This window comes from Haliotis asinina, chromosome 2, assembly GCF_037392515.1.
Source record: "Haliotis asinina isolate JCU_RB_2024 chromosome 2, JCU_Hal_asi_v2, whole genome shotgun sequence".
Lineage (NCBI taxonomy): Eukaryota > Metazoa > Mollusca > Gastropoda > Lepetellida > Haliotidae > Haliotis > Haliotis asinina.
The window spans coordinates 53,853,606-53,871,933 of record NC_090281.1 but is presented as its reverse complement, the minus strand read 5'-3'; positions in this window follow the sequence as shown (position 1 = coordinate 53,871,933).

The following is an 18,328-nucleotide window of genomic DNA, read 5'->3' as shown; positions in this document are numbered from 1 at the left end:
TACATTGTAATATATTCACTGATGTTGTTCTTATCAATCAAACGTATCATTCAAAAGGATGCTTTGTATCTTCCTGACGATTTCAGAGTGGTATGTTGTTTCGGTACTGAATGCTGAATCTGAATTATGGAGTGGTCGTAGGGTAAGTGAGTGAGTTTAGCATTACGTCGCATACACCAGCTATATGGTGGCGTTCTGGAAACCAATTCTTACCCGGATCTGGTATACATAATATTATATCCATTTGTGGACATTTTAAAGAGCAGCCCGATGTAGACAGTATTTATACTTCCAACTGCTATGAGAGACCTCATTAAGGACGGCATGGAGAAAGCATAGTCGCCTTAGTCTCGCCAGGTCAGTTTCAAAAGGATGGAAGTCCAAAGAGACATAATTACGAACATATTCAGTAGTCATTGTTTCCAACTTAAATGGAAACCAAAAACTCGATTACCTCGCTGACAAAAGGCATCAAAATGCACTGACGCCGAAGCTTTGCAGGACAGGACCATTGGACGTCCAATTAGAACATATGGACAGACTCTTTTAGGTTCCTCAAAAATGTCAAGCTTTTAGATTTGGAGCACAGTTTTCTTCACTGGCATTGCGTCTGTAGACAGGTCAGCGTTACTTAGCCAAGGAACCTACCAGACACCTTTGTAGTTACCTAAACACCAGCCTTGTGTAAATGATTGTCTTTCAATGCGGACACGTATCAACACTGCATCTGCACTGAGTAGCAATTACGAAAATATATTATGCAGGCTCCGAAGACAATGGGTTGTGTTGCCGATATAGCAAAAGAAACAACATATTACTACATTGCTCGGAACGGTTGAGTGTATGCTTACAATACGATATCATTATATATCGCCACAGATATTCCACACATTAATGTCGAGTTGGACTCATGACCAGATCATACATCAATAGCCTGCGTACATTGCTTGCATTTCATCCATTGAGATTTACACTTGTGAGTGTAATATTGAGGAGGAAACCCAATGTGATTCAGATCAGACACTTCAGCCATTGTGGTGAAATCGTAGTACTAAAAACTAAATGAGAAACATGAAACAGTTAGTGAATACTTTTTGTGATTCAGATCAGAGACGTCAGCCATTGTGGTGAAATCGTAGTACTAAAAGTTAAATGAGAAACATGAAACAATTAGTGAATACTTCTTGTGATTCAGATCAGAGACGTCAGCCATTGTGGTGAAATCGTAGTACTAAAAGTTAAATGAGAAACATGAAACAGTTAGTGAATACTTCTTGTGATTCAGATCAGAGACGTCAGCCATTGTGGTGAAATCGTAGTACTAAAAACTAAATGAGAAACATGAAACAGTTAGTGAATACTTCAAAGCCAGAGAGTTGGGAATCAACGGTTGGGAATTTTTTCGGACATTTAAGAAAGTATACAATCCACACACATATTCATATGAGCATGTATCTCTATCTTATAGACAACGTTGAGATTATGTCAAGTCATGATTAATCTAACATAATACAATAAATAAAACATTTATTATATTTTAAAAGACATGGTATTACGACAAAGTCATGTGACATTTAATTCATCACTATTTACAACATGTTTATTCCCAGTCTGTAATTTATAATATCTATGTCTTGGAAAGATCATTACCCTATCCCCCACCCCCCATATAATCCCGTCATATCATTTCAACCATTGATTTTGGAAGTATCATATTTGTTTTGTGCATAACATGTACTTTCTCTGATTTAATGTATTGCTAAATGCCAAATTTGAGCTCATTTGTTTTTGTTGTTTTCCTTCTATAAACATATCAAAAATATTAATAATTACTAAGGTTAACTGAGATACAGTTTACGTGCAAAGTGACGTGCGTCTTGAATCGTGGAAACGTGTGCGGTCATTGTAAGTATAAGCGTATATGTGGTGTGTCAATGCCGAATAGGTGATGTGACTTGTGTGAGTGAGGGAGTTTAAAGTCACATCGGCAGTATTTCAGCAATGTCGTGACTGAAACAAGCTGGCAATGTAAATTCACGATAAATATGTTTAAAGTATACAAACCTGTCAACGAAGGACAGTAAAACCAGCTAGAATATCACAGTGTTTTAGAAGTAAAACTAAGCATCTATCTCTAAAATTGGATTTCACATCCGGAAAAGACAATGGAGAAATGGGCTATACATAGCCAACAATGATGTGACTTGAATTTTCAGTCCATAGGATTAGAAATCGAAAACAAGAGGCGATTCAATGTTTTGGGTTCAGTGAAACATAATTAGTCATACCATCCGACCTCTGTTGAGCAAGCACAGGAAATATGAAAATTAGCATTATTACATCTAATTTGAATAAAATATGTGAAATATTTAATAATAAAAAAATGTTGGCAGATCGGAAAATGCTGATTACTAAACAGAGAATATCGAGTGCTATTTATCGAAGTAAACCAGCTGAATCTTTAAATATAAAACATCATAAAATATTTCTGATCAAATTATCTGATTCTTCATATAAGTGCAGGCGTTTTATATATTCACATACATCTTGTCTTTAATTGGTAACCCCGGTTTGCCTTTCTAAGTTAACATCTTGATGTATCCAAATATGGCATACCAATGTTTTCAATGATTTGCCCACTGTCTACGTGCCGGTAGAATGTATAGAAGAAACGTGAACAGGGATTTTAATTGGAATGTCAGCACGGCTGATAATCTGTTCTGTTGCATCGTTTCGAAATCTCCCTTTTGTAGTGTTGACGTAAGGCCATGCAATATCTAAAAGGAAGACATAAGAGCAACTCTAACAAAGCAAAAGCTACCAGTCCATCAAGTTGGATGGTCTCTAACTCTTTCAATTACCTTGTTACCGTTGAGAACTTGAACTGTCAACCGAATGGACTTCAACCCGAACTACGTGAAAAATTAACCACGCGCTAACCACGAGCACGTCTACAAATAGCTCACTACACGATCATAAACATCCTGCTACAACGAGGTTAATTTCCCAGTTCCAGGTGGTCGTACCTTTTGTAAGGTAACATTAAAGTACGTAAAGTACTTACAAACAATAGTACGGTATGTTTATGGATATTTATGGAGCAATTTAAAAGACATTACCGTTGATTCGTATACGCTGTTAGGGCCATCAGTGTTCGGAATACGATCTTTTATTAATCCCATCGTTGGATCCATTAAGCTTGGAACGTGTTTTCTCACCTGAGACGGTCGCTTTCTCATTTGTTATTGTTAAATATTTGAATTATAGTGTTAAGACAATTTGGGGACAAAGTAATACTTGTACATCGCCGTACAAGACTGTTATAGTTATTTGTAAATTTCCTGAATTCCAATTGGTTTCCCAGCAATGAGATGACAGAATGTGGTGTTGCCATGGTAAAGGAACAGCGGTTACTTATGTCCTTGTGGAAGGTGTCGTGATGAGCACTCACTGCCTCATTCCACATCAACTGCAAACATAGCCAGCCTATGATTTTTCCATATGTGTTATACACATAGCAGGTCTCATCTTAGTAGAATACAAGACACGACTGTAATGGTAAGATTCTAAAATATCGACAAATCCGAAACTTACCAACAAGAGTGATAATCATAATCTATGAAACAAACACAATCTTTCCTACACCTTCCGAATCAAATTCTAAAAAAATACAATTTATTTATTAAACGCAAAGAGATATATTCCAATCTAACAGAGTTCTTTTGTGTTTATTGTTTATTGAGCTTAAGGACTGAGCAGCGGGTTGCTATCAAGTAAGCAGGACATGTTTATTCTTTGCCGGGATAAAGCTTAATGACTTGCTTGGCACATGCTCATAATGTTGATTGCTGGATTGTCTGGTCCAGACTCCATTATATACAGATTGGGGAGGACACGCTTAGCCTTTTACATAATGATATATTCGTAACATTGTCACTGATGTTTTATCAGTATCACCCAAAGGAATCTGAACCGTCGGACATTGGAGCCTGGTTATTCCCTCGTGTTGATTTGTTTTATTCCGAATGCTGTAAAGTCATGGAAGATGATCGCTGACAGATTAAATTCCAAGCAGGAACGTTAAATCAAATGTTGGATGTAACAACCAGGTTGGAGGCTCAAGCTTCAAACAGACAGAAAAAAACATACGTACATGCATGTCTCATAACAGCCATAGTCACTTCCAGTTGCTGACAAGAATACTTTGCTTTGGAAATACAGATAGTACAAAATGCAATATGTGTTCAGTATGACGAATCGACAGGTAAAGCGAAGAGAAATCGGTGGTCCCTCGATTTCGTTAAAGCCTCAGTTATAAAATAGAAACAGAATTTGCTCTTACCAGTGGGGCACACAAAAGCCGTGATCTAGACTACCAGTTAGCCGACTTCCATGTCTGTGGAAGCCACGGTGGTTGAGTGGGTTAGACTTCTGGAATAGTGTGTCGACGATTAGATGCATGACTGTGAGGATGTTGGCTCGAATCCTGGATGGGAAAGTGTGTGTGTGTGTGTGTGTCCTTACGTGTGATTCAGTGTAGACATACCCTTTCGTCTAAATAATCTATTTCCTCTCATTGTCGTAATGTCGTATCTTTCGTCAATGAAATCTTAGCTCCTTATTACTGAACCTGGTTCACTTACAAAATTATATTTAAAACTTCAATATGATATTTGATGAATATTCACCGCTAAGGAATCCAGAAAGGAGATCATCGGTCATTTTCTAATGCCTCATAAAATGATCTGTCTTCTGATAACATATCTTCAAACAAAAACTCTAATTCAAGATTACTTCTTGCGTTGGATAAAAAAAAATATCCTCAACACAAGGTCGTACCACAACAAACGGCGGACTGAGTACAGACTTGTCATTAGGACGGTTCCAGACGTGTTGACGCCGCTGTTTATTCATGAACACCTTCTACAGGCATGATCCAATGATTTGGACGGCACCAGCTTCTGGAAAATCCTAATGTGACGGTAGAAGAAGCACGGAGTGATGTGCAGCTGCTTGTAAAGAAATAAGACATTCCTAATAGATGAATGGACGTTTCATGTTTAATTAAATCTCATTTATCATAATCGCGTTAAATTTCTACGTTTATTTTTTGGTATGCAAATTTAAAGATTTTATAAATTGAACGTATTTTCTATAATCGCAAGAAACCTCTGACGAATATGGAGCACGTGATTGTATCACAAACATGTGCTTGTGAAACAGCACCAAATCGAGATGACACCAGGTGTTCAAGGCTAGGTGACCAGGATGGTTGCACCCATCAGAACATGTACAAGAGGCAAGTCAAGCGTACACCAGAACAAACAGGAATATTTGGTCATGAAAAAGGAAGCTCATCAGACGTCATTATAGTTTTCAGGACGGTCGTATACTGGACATGAGCAGGCCTGTTGCCCTAACTGACCATCTTTAGTTTTAGTCCTGCTCTTTGTTAGAGGTTATAGACATCACGGAAAGGTAATTCCCACATGTATGAACACAACTGTCAAGCCTAAGAGGGAAAATAGGCTGTTTATCTGTGCCAACTGTACGTAATCTTGCATTACAACATGTTCGCAACTTGCCATATAACACACATGTTTCTAGTAAATATTTCGGAGGCTTACAGAAAGCCTTGGACACTGCCCATCAAACACCACAACTCATCACAAAGTCATGAAAAGTTTATTTGAAAATCCAAAGGCTGGAGGTTATGGAACACTGTTCGGCATAAACAAGAATATTGCCGAAAGTTGAAGTCAACCCACATGTCATTGTCTAGGTTGTAGTGACACTCTTGACTTTTACCCCAAGTGTCTATTTAAATGTGAGATAGGTAGATAAACCTGTGGAAGGGAATTGGCAACTTGGCAAGACCATTATTATACTATGTAATATCAGATGGAATGCAATGGAATTAAAATTTCTTGGCCAATTTCCCGACCATACACTCCAGCCGCTGTCTGTTAGGAAGCAGATTAGTGTCCATAAAATGTGTGCTACTTCCTGTCAGGTTGTGAAATTCCATGTTTCACGTTTGACAAAAATCAGATAAATATATACCCACAGGAACTGCGCTTGGGGAAAACACAAATTCATATGGGTCAAGGAAAGAAGTTTTGCTTCAGGTTGGTCGTGTGGTATGGAGGAGCGGAGAACCCAAATAGAGCACATCCAACTGGGACCATGACGTTATGAAAAATTGTATTCAACGGCAGTTACAACAGGTGCTTAGGTGCGCTCTTTTGCTTTTCATCTACACTACACATCATATTCCAAAGACACATATATTCCCCTAATGAAATCATACGCCTAAAAACAGCTACTGATCGCATTAAAGATATGCCCGCTGAAAACTGTATCAATAAATCAATGAATATTCAATTCCTTATATTCAGTAATAAGGCCGTACAGAATAATATCCACAAAATGATGTTTAGAGTTGCATGCTTGCAATCATGTCACAAATCTATTTCGAATGTTTAAGGCTTCATTCACAAAATTTGAAATGGACATCAAAACAGACTGAATTTTACTTTGGAGATTATAGATCATGATGTCTTCATTTATGTACAAAGGGATATTATCAAAGTGTTTAACTCTGATATCATTATATATTGGGCATTTATAAAGGAAGTGAAATTCATCTTCTATATAATCTGAATGACATACATGACAAAAGCGAAACTGACGCGGAATACCATCATATCGAAGTGACCCTTCGATAATGACGCCGTGTATACATCAAGCGATACAGTCAGCCGACGGTGCCATGTAGCCCGTGAAGGTTCGGCGCAGAATAGGTCTTCAGCAACCCAGGCTTACCATAAAGGGCGATTATGCTTGTAAGAGACGACTAACGGGATAAGGTTGTCAGGCTCGGTGACTTGGTTGACACATGTCATCGGTTCTCAGTTGCGCAAATCTATGCTCATGCTGTGCATCACTGGATTGTCTGGCCGCCATGCAGCTGGAATATTGCTGAATGCGGCGTAAAATTATACTTACTCACTCACTAAACACACCCAGTCAGGATGAAGCTGCCCACAGGTACAATTCTCCAACTCCCTGATATTTTCTACGACAAACCAAACAGCCTCTTGGCAGGATCAATATTGACCCGTCGGTCCAGTTTGGCAGGATCTCGCAATCCATATTTAAATAAAAAGGGTTGTTGTTTTACTTTCATGTAATAGTACCTCTCGAGTGTTACCTTTCTAACTGCATACGAGAGGGTAGGGTAGCCTAGTGGTTAAACCGTTCACTCGTCACGCCGAAAATCCGGATTCGAATCCCCGAATGTGTACAATGTGTGAAGCCCATTTTTGGGTCTCCCACCCAGATATTGCTATAATAAAGCTAAAACCTGCGTAAAACTTTGCTTATTCGCTCACTTATAACGGCATGCATCCTACTTACTTCCATAACTTTTTTTGGCGATGTACAAGTGTTCTATTACGGTTTCCAGACCGATAAAACATGGTCTCGGTTTCCAAGTAAAAGATAATTGTGTTTGTTTTTATCAAAGGAAGGGAAAGACAATGACGACTGTTTTGTTTGAAAGATTCGAAATAGGCATGCATAGTTCTGTCTCATACTGACAGAAAAAAACAGACATTGAATAGTCTTTTTACAGATGTAATTCCACGCATGTCTTACAGTGGTAATTCAACACTTTGTTAAGGTTGCATTTATCTAATCTAAGATGGCTTGAATGTCTTTACCATGATATTTAAGTTTGTTAAACAGTCCTTTGTCTGCTTTAGACCGATAGCATTCAATGTTTAAATGCTGAAAAAAGCAAAGAACTGACTTTTAATTGTACCTTACAATGTGAAGTGATGGCAGTTAGTAACAAGTATATTTTTACATTCAAATGTTTCACGCTAAAGCAAATGCCAGTCGTGTGTAGTTTCAAACTCAATTGATTCCTCTGGAGATACGGATTAAGTACGGGATAATTACAGAAATAACATTGTGTTTTTGAGTGAGATATTCATTAACCCCACTCAACTGCAAATTTGACGGCTGTGCACTCTACACATGTGCAGTAGGTGGTATTAAACATTGCAACAACACCACGCGCGTGAGTGAGTTAAAAGTTGAACTCGTGTCGGCCACTTGCCAGCCATATCATGACGAAAACACGTCAAAAATTAATCATACACTTCTGTGAGTTATATGTAAGCAATATGTCAGCCATACCATGACTAAATGGAATGGGAATGATGTATGGAGCAGGATACGCTCATCTTTTTCGCGGAGAAATGGTATTATTTTCCTAAGTGAGTATGGTTTTAGGCAATATTCCAACAATATCACGGCAGGTGGACCCCAGAAATGTGCTTCACGCATTGCACCCATGTAGGATGTAGGGAATCGAACCAGGATCTTCGGCGTGGCGAGCAAATGCTTTAACCACTCGGCAAGCACACACACACACACACACACACACACACACACACACACACACACACACACACACACACATAATGAACGTCATAGTAGCATTTATATAACTCCGCCAGAAATATATGCTCCAAACACACAAGAACATATTCGGTTTAATCAACGATGGCAAACGTGGCAAGGTCAGTCTCTAATAAACACTGAAAGATCCTGGAGATGTGGAAAAAATCCAATGGGGACCCAGTTGCAGCGTGAAGGTTGGCAGTCTATTAGTGCCGCATAGATAATTCAGGCAGATTCAGGCCCGAGCGTAGATCTTAATGTGTCCTTGAAGGATTCAGAAGAGCTTTCAAAATTTGCCATGTCATACACGCAAAGGAGATTTCTAAGTTTGTCATCAGTGACGAAAAATAACATCCGATAGCGTTCACACATTGTTTGTTCCCATGCTTTGTCTTGGTTTTGTTTTCTTAACAGGTGAACAAATGTTTTGCAGCCAATTGTGATGGCATCAACCGATGGAACAGGATACGCTCATCTTTTTCGCGAAGAAGTGTTTTGTTTTTTTCTCAGTGAGTATGATCTTACGCCGCTATTAGCAATATTCCAGTAATATCACGGCAGATGGACACCAGAAATGAGCTTCACACATTGTACCCTTGTGGGGAATCGAACTCACATCTTCGGCGAGACGAGCGAACGCTTTAACCTCTTAGCTCCCCATTCTTTCCTAAGACATTTATGTTCATTATACAGTGGGAATCGTACATTCCAGACGGTTTTGATGACTGCGGTCAATGTTTGACGCTTTTATTCTATTCTAAGCCTGTGTAATTGTTCCCTTAACACGCATTAAGACAAAGCTGTTAACTTTAAGCCTGGAGATCCAAAACTCTTTGATTCGGCAGACATGGATATGTCACATTCAAACAAATAATTCATTTCGGTAATCGACTATAAATTGCAAAGAAACTCATAAACCGGTAATGTGATATATGTCACAAGTTTTATCAACGCCTCTCAGTTTAAACTGGATGGTGGAATACAACTATGTTACATGTATGTAAACTGTGTGACCGTTTTGACACAGGAGATACATTCCACTATACTTTTAAATGTAAATACCTTCATAAAATTAAGTCCAAAACATTGTTCCGAAGTACTAAATAAGATAAGAGTCCCGAAAATATTTCCTTTCCCTTAAAATGCATCGAAAGAAACTATAAATCTATCTTGCAAGATCTCTCGTTAAGTCGCACTCCACATATACCGATGTACTCAAATAAATGAAGTGATGTTCTGTTCTTAAACGAACATGCTTTTTAAGCACACTGTCTGTATTCGTTACCATTCTGCTTCAAGTCATTTGGTACTGTTTTATTAAAACCCAGCATTTTTTTACAATAGAAACTTGATTGTAAATATATTATTTTGATCTTACATCGATTCGCACGTATAAAAATATCTTTTTTTCTTGTTTTTTAATTTACTCCGTGATCAATTTATTGTTTTTCATCAAGAATACCTAACTGAAACATACTTCTCTCCAGCACGTAACAAGCCACAAGGCCTGATTAACACGTAAAGGTCAGTTGCACCCCTGACGGCAATCGTAATTAATGTTGCATGTAGGTCGTTGGTAATTTAGTGACAATCATAATCTAGAGTACCAGTTGATGGCATATCTTCCGACGAAATTACGTATTCCAACTTGTTTCTCTCTTTAGAGAAACTTACCCCCAATGCCATACAATACCTCAGTTGTTGCCCAGTGAGTTAAGACATGACATTGCTATGTCTCCAGGAGTATTGACGCCGTTGTTTCCCCACGACCGCCTTCCACAAGCAGCGACCGCCGATGATTCACCTGTCAGCATCTGAACCCGAGCCATTTAGCGGCAGAAAATACATCAAGGAGTTAGTTATATCCGGCCTGAAAAGAAATCCGACGTGTTCTTGTAGGTGAATGCACATTTTAGTTTAATTAAATTAATCACGTCGAATGGAACTACTGCGTTAGCCATGTTTTCATCACACTGCATTTTCAAAAGAAATCTAAATATAGAACTGTATTGTAATTAATCACATGTTAAAAACGTACTTCGACTTCAGAATTTGTCATCGTTTGGTCTAAACTGCGAGGACATCACTGCACAGAGAATGCACAATGTTCCTGAAATGGATCATGTATCAGTTACCGTTGCAGTTTGTATTTGGTTGGCAACTGAATGTTCTAAGTTACCTTTCGTAATGGTTTTTCACACCAAAAGACAAACATACTCACTCTAAAACATGCCTCATAATATTCATGAATCTCACGTTTAAATTTGTTTAGTATACACAAAATAGGAATGCACATATGTGTGTGGTATCATTACATAGACTTGAATATGGACAAACACAAAGAAGTGTATGGAAATCAATATGTTCGTGTCGTGATAGGAGAGCTACAAGATAAATTCTTACAAATGTATTCTTCTATTATCAAATGTCATCTGTATTGCACACAAGTTATTAAATCATCTAGCAGTTTTGTGCTTGTAAACGAACATGCGACAACCATGTGTTCTTAAAAAATATGTTTTAAAGTATTTTCTTAATCTGTAATTATGTGTTGTTTCGGTGTGGTACATGAAAATGAATGTTGGATGCTGTCATAGTCTTGATACACGCAAAGCGAGTACATAAACAATTTCCAATTATCTAACACAACGTTAATACATGTACTTTCATGTGATGCATTTGCCTGGTGGTTTACAGGCATTTCGTCATAGAACAGACTAGTCTATTCTCTGATGTCCGTTTGCTTTCTATAAGCGATTGCTACTTGTACATATTTACCATTCACTTATAGGCAGGTCCGATCCAACACATGTGTCCAAACCCTTTTCTATAATCCAAATGCATCTCAGCCAAAGGTGCAAAGTGATACCAATAAAATAAATTAATCGCAGGTACGTGCTTGTGATTATACCACGTGTTTTAGAAAAGGTGAACGTATCCAGTTCCTACTGTGGCACCTGGTACAAGCCACATCCACACATCCCAACAACACTACACCAAGCCACAGAGACACATCCCAGCAACATTACACCAAGCCACATCCACACATCCCAACAACACTACACCAAGCCACATCCACACATCCCAACAACACTACACCAAGCCACATCCACAAATCCCAGCAACACTACACCAAACCACATCCCAACAACACTACACCAAGCCACATCCACACATCCCAACAACACTACACCAAGCCACATCCACACATCCCAACAACACTACACCAAGCCACATCCACACATCCCAGCAACATTACACCAAACCACATCCCAGCAACATTACACCAAGCCACATCCACACATCCCAACAACACTACACCAAGCCACATCCACACATCCCAGCAACATTACACCAAACCACATCCCAACAACACTACACCAAGCCACATCCACACATCCCAACAAGGCAACACCAAGCCACATCCACACATCCCAACAACACTACACCAAACCACATCCACACATACCAACAGCACTACACCAAACCATAGCCGCATACACTAAAACCCACGTCACCCAAGTCCTAGATTAATTAACCAATTATTCATACTTGAACCGAATACTCCCGACCCCAAATATTCAAATACGATTCCAAGCACATCATACATACATACCAGTATACTTTTCCACACAATACTGAAACACAAACCTACTTCGAAACCACACCAAACCATTCAATGGCATCTGAACAAATAAAACAGTGAATTAAACCTCAATGAAGACACCAAAGACGCAATGATACATATTTTTGGCTCATGCACATGCCTTAGTCTGTCATTTTTGTTTGGATTTCAGGGCATCCATTCTACCTGCACCAACAAAAGTGGTTGACAACAGGAACATCTAAGCAAAAGGGATACGACAACATCTGTCAACCAAGTCATGGAGCCAGACCACACGATCCCGTTAGTCCTCTTACGACAGGTATGGGTTGAGAGAATGGCTGGAAATCAGTTCTTACCCGGGTCTCGTATTCATATATCCATCAGTGGAGTTTTCAAAGGGCGACCGAATGTAGGCAGTAGTTATATTTCCAACTGCTTATGAAAGACTTTATGGCGTCAATGGATGGTAATAAACAATTATTGCATAAGTAAAACGCTCATAATTTCATGTTACCCCCATTTGCATATTACTCTCCATTTATCTGAAGAAACTCCATCTGTACTTTTTTCTGCAACCGGCTTTAAAGTCATCCCATAAACCTCAGAGTATAACACATCAGGGCCACTGATAGCTTGTTAACGGTGTCTTGTGAACCGGATGAGATGCTTTTGACCTTTTTTCTGCAATGAAGTTAACAAGAACCTTTCGTTTCAAAGAAGAATGTTATTGCCTTCTTCTTTAAACATATTTTTAACTCTCTTTCTAAGGAACATGTTTTACTGCCCAAGATCAAGGGTACATTTGTTTTTTTCATGTGGAAAGGTTTGAATGTAATTGGAATGTTGCCTTTCTCATTCTAATTGATCAGCAGTATTAAGTGACGGTTCCGATTGTATGTCATTTTAAAGACCGGCGTAAATCTGATTAGTGAACGTGACCTTTACCAACAACTATGTCCACAGACAACACAGACATCTTGTTATTTCAGGTTTTGTTTTCAAATTCCCCATCTATATTCATTGTTGATTGCTTGCCTTTCACATTTCGACATTATACGATGACAGCTCAATACTCCATGGGCAGCACATTCATTTATGTAAGTGAGTGAGTTAATAATTAACATCACATCGGCAATATTTCAACCATTTCGTGACGTGAACATTTAACACCGAAATGGAATATATGTATATTAATATTATAAAACTCTGTTGACGAAAGACAGTGAAACAACTAGAATATCACACTTTGCATTAAAACCAGCTTGGAAAGTCGAAACTAATATCACTCTTTGCACAACGCAATATAAATCGCCAACAACAGTTGTCATATATGTACTATATCTATTTAGGAAGAGGTGCAGACACCGGAGATGAAGATGACTGTTTCCGGTTGAAACTACTACATTAATACATGATAGTACAGTTGCACCGTTATATCTATAACCTTTTGGACGTTTACACAATCTCTAGCGACGTTTCTTTTTCAGTATATAATTATATTATAATTATAAATATGTCACTAAACATTACCAACAAATCTCCTCACACATATTGCTATCATTACTGTTGATGTTTATCATACATGTGATCGTATCCCAACTGCGTAAATCAATGCTCATGATTCTCAACACTGGGCTGTCTGCTCGAGACTCGTTTATTCAGAGACTGTATATGGCTGTAAAAGAAACTACCGAACATACCAGGTGTTCGCAAAATGAACACGCCAGGGACTGCATCCCCAGTGAACTCCCCGGGGGGTATGCAATGTATACTGTATTTATGATCAATAAACCAACAAGCTAAAAGTCTCAGAGGCATTTCTGTGAAATTTGTGTTTGATCATTTCACTGGAAATAAGAATAATACTTGGAGAATTAATTGCGTCTTCTTGTTCGCAATGAATTTAGTAAACATTCTAATAAAATGTCATAACACGTATCCCGCCAGAGGCAGTTCGACGATCAGGGTATCCAATGTAATCTGTAAAGGCTCTTCTGAGGGACATTTATTATCACAGATGAAATCTGAAGCAGATTCAACAAAAACAGTTTCAGTTTATAATTCAACTGGGTGAAGCTGTCGACTACTACTGAAGTCATGGCTGATGACGTCACATCGGCACGTGTTTGTGTTTCTCTCTTCGCTATGGATCTAATAAACATCCTAATAAAATATCATGATACGTATCCCGCTCAAGGCAGTTCAGGGTTCAGGGTATCAAATGCAGTCTGTACAGACTCTTGTAACGGTTTTTTAAAACATTCCTCCAAGAATTTTCCATTTTCATTTGCAGTCGAATCGAATAACGCACGATAATCAGTTAGCTTCAATTTCGCATCAAACGTACGTCCCTAATGAAATGTATTTTTTTCAGTTTGTGCGATGATAACCGAGGGCAAAATACTACATATGTATAATCTTTTGAGGGACATAAACATAACATAAAATTGCATTTAGTGTACATCTGTATTTATTATCACAGTGAGTGAGTGAGTTAATATTTAACGTAACATCGGCAATATTGCAGCCATATCGTGACGAGAACGATTACTTAAAAAAATACAAAATGTATTAATAGCACATACATTGTAAAAACCTGTCAACGAAGGACAGTAAAACTAACTGGAACATCAAAGAGTAAAATGTAAAACTAGTGATTAGACCTAAAACAATGTGTCTATAGAGGACAATACAATATAAAAATGAGCCATAGGTTGCCAACAACTGAAGGTAGATCGTCATACTAAGGACCATGGGGACTTAAGGTTTATTCTGAAGCAGATTCAACAAAATCAGTTTCAGTTCATATTTCAACTGAGAGAAGGGTGAAGCTGTCGTCGTTTGTTCCCTAAAGTACTACTGAAGTCTCGGTTGCTGAGTATGCCAACTTGTAAGAATGTAAACGACAAACCCCTTGGTAATTTGAAAAGACTCTTCAAAAGTTTAACCACACAGTATGTCCTTATCATGGCTGCCTTTCATTTTTCTCTAATAGCTCGTATCCTGTGCTGAGGAAGTTAGACAACTTTGCATACCCAACATAATAAACGAATTTATATGCCGTTTTGTAGCAAAAATCATAGTATTTCTACAAGTACTGACATGGATGGATAAATATAATAACGAAGCAGTCATTTTTTCTGATTCAATGTTAGCGATTAAGGCTACTGAGTCTGGAGTAAATGGGTCCAGAAATGGGTCCAGAAATGATACTGTTTATGAAATTTTGAAACTGGACACAAATGTGGATACTATATATTATATGTCATGGGTACCAGCTCATGTCGGTTTGCAGGATAATGTAACAGTAGATGATCTTGCCAAGTCAGGATGGCTAAAGGATACGTTGATAATCTTGAATTCAGGACTTGTCAAAGAAATTTCGAATGTGCCATTGGGAAGTCGGTCTCCATCCAATGGAAAAACTTGTGGATGTTGGATCTACTGGAAAGCATATGTAGTCTGTCCTTTAGTAACTCAGTTTGAAATTCGCAGTCGTAAAAGACGTGAGGATTTTTGCTTTAAAGTTTGACTTTGTCATGGACACTGTGCCCTTTAAGCCTACAGAAGTACCACTTCTTTGTGACCAATGCAGTGATTCCTGACCACTACCTATTGGAGTGTAGCTGTTATATTGACATCAGATAAAATCTTAGAAGTGTCGTACTCCAGAAAAACGACACATTCTCCCTTGCTGCAACTTTGGGCTTAACACCCCATACGATTCAATCCAAATGGTCATATTCGAGTACTTCACTACATCAGGCAAGTATGAGACACTCTAAGCATATGTCGTCCAGTAGAAACATTAAATCTTTCTAACATTTCTTTTCATTTTGAATTTTTCTAAGCTAAGAAAACACCCAGCGACATAAGAAAAACAAATAAAGTGTTGTGTTTCTGATTGATTATCCTATTTTCTAGTGACAAAAATGCAAGTAGTACTTCCGTTTGTATTGTTTGTATTTTCAAATTATTATTGGTCCCTCTATTTTCTCGGCAGTTAATGTTGTCGCCATCGGAATTATGAACGACATTTGACATTCTATATATATTCTCAGTTGACTGATGTTTCTTCACTTCTGTGAGAAACAATGTGCCATAATCACTTCTCATTCAACATGATCGCGGCAATCTCGATTGTTTTGTTTGACCCGGAAATTATGCACTATTATCGCGTATTTCCATACTGTGACAAGCGATAAAAGCAAACGGCACTGTCAAACGTTCACTAAGACTAAGTAACGAATCAAAATAGTATATAAACAATTATCTGTGAATTTCATTCACATTATTTATATTATCATGTTTTCAATCACAACATCTGAAACTTATTTTCATTTGGATACAGGGTAACAATAACGTAACAAAATATTGGAATTACCAAACAACTAGCAGAAAGACGTCCCCCCTACATTTTAGTCCTGCAAAATCATATATCCACGGAACATATATTTTTCAGCTGATAAGAATTAGTTTTTACGTGTTTCTTTCATTGTAACTGACCTCTTTCATTGTCACTGAACATACTGAAAGGCATATCCAACTTGTAGAAAAAACAATTGGCTGCGGTGTGCGGAATGAAGTTGCATAATACGTCACTTCCTGTTATATTTGTAGCACCGAAAATATGCAAATGATTTCCTGTCTGCCGCAGGATTACTCTTGACGAAGTTAGTTTCGATTCATGCTAGATGTAATGTCAGTATGTGTCATGCTAGTTTCAAAATATACCAGAAGTTACTGAAATGATGAATACTTCAATATTGCTACGATTAGACATGAAATTCCAATAGAATAGTATACTTCGCATGTGTAAACAGCCGATGCGGAGAGTGGTGTTTCTGCTTTCCATTGGGATAATAGAGAGCCCGGGATAATAGAGAGTATCACTTTTTAGCAATAACCAAGACGTTTGACTTATAAGTAGAAAAAACGTTTAAATGACAAAACAGGTAAATGAACAAACAACCTTTGAGATACAAGCTTAACGGAGCTTTTTTTACGACAGTTTCAATTAGTGCCATCTTCCCATAATGATCTTTGAAAGGTGTCCAAAAATTCAAGGCATCTGCAAACTGTGAGGAATTTTCATGTAAGATATGACACAATTATTAAAAAAGTTTCCGATGCAAAGCTCTATTCTAACCATACCGTGTGTTCCTTTGCTCTCTGAAGAGCGGGGCGGTAGTGTCGCTTGGTGGTTTAAAGCGTTCACTTGTCACGCCGAAGACCCGGGTTCGTAAACGGCGTAAAACTAAACTCACTCAGTCCTGAAGAACCATGAAGCAAAACGTCTTTGAATGAATGCTTACACCACTTTCATACTCTCACTTACAGCACCACACAAAAAAAGTTCACAAATGGGAAAAATGACTAAACAAATGGTCACCGAATCCTGGCTCGGAGAATGTGCACTACACAGCTTATATGGAGGTTAGGCCACTGAACATCCATAAGAACATCAGCAAAACGGCACCAGGTTTCCTTTAATAACGACACACATCCCGATTTGTACAGTAGTCAATTAGTCTTAAGATTGGTGTAAATAGTCAGACACAAATGTGGGAAAAGGGGAAACAACTGAAGTGTTTAGACGCTTTAACCAAGGTCTCGTTTTGTAAATGGGGCAAATTAACAACTGGTCACTTTGTACAGGTAACGTGCACTTTACAGCCTGTCAGGAACTTCAGAAGGAACGATACTAGGGATCCATGAATAATACGTATACTAACATTTACACATCGGGAAAGTCACCTACACAACTTGGTTGTGTAGACAGATAAGTGTTACATTGCCCATGAACCCAACAGATATCTCTGTAGTTATTTTTATATCCCACATGATGTTTGCGTAAAGAAATGTCTTTCAAGCATCACCATTACATCTGTATTTAGCGGTAATAGCTAGGTAACGGTAGGTACTTGGTGTGATGAATGGCTTTGCTGAGGTGGCGTAGGTAAACACACATATCTTCCTTGTTTGGAACACTAGGCATTGAACCTTCAGTTGGTCGTGTCATTATACCAAGTCTGTACTTCCACCTGATCAGTTGTGACAACACCACACCAGTGATCGTTGGTGTCTATAATCAGCTAAAGCTACATCAATTTGAAATGGGAAGGCTTTGGAAAAACCTGAAATACCCATTGCAAACTGTATTCGGTGAGGAAAGGACAGACAGAACTGAGTGTTCTGTAGTTAACTTCGATAATGGCTTTTCACACCAACAGATAAACATATTCATTC